The 409-nt window shown below is 51.6% G+C and overlaps 1 protein-coding gene across 2 annotated transcripts in view; it reads left to right on the top strand.

The window, feature by feature from the left end:
* The window catches only part of CADM2 (cell adhesion molecule 2), a 1203315-nt gene that overhangs the window by 460 nt on the left and 1202446 nt on the right, over positions 1-409 (top strand). The window lies entirely within an intron of this gene.

Below are 409 nucleotides of genomic sequence, written 5' to 3' on the forward strand. Positions count from 1 at the left end.
TTTGGCTGGCAACTTGTGCCTTTTCTGAACATGCCACCCTCTCACCACCACCCACCAGCCACTTCCCACATCACGCTCCTGACCGACCCTCTCCATCTCTTGTCATCTCTTTAACCTCCCTCCTTTCGGGTCGCCTTTCTCCTTCCCCTGCTTCCCACCATCATCATATCCTGTGTCTTTAAAAAGTGAGTGAGAGTCTGGGAGCGAGCTACCGAGACGGCGAGAGGCGAGAACAGCAGCAGCGGCAGCACCGTGTGCATTGCAATAACATCCCGGGGGTGTGGGGGGCGGCGGGGGGATGTGTTGTGAGACTTGTCATTCACCTAGGAAGAGAGAGGGGACTGTGTTTGGGATTAAAAAAAAAGGAGAAGAACGAACGAAAGAAAAAAAGAAAAGAAAGATTTTTAAA

This window comes from Myotis brandtii, unplaced genomic scaffold (assembly GCF_000412655.1).
Source record: "Myotis brandtii unplaced genomic scaffold, ASM41265v1 scaffold546, whole genome shotgun sequence".
Taxonomy (NCBI): Eukaryota; Metazoa; Chordata; class Mammalia; order Chiroptera; family Vespertilionidae; genus Myotis; species Myotis brandtii.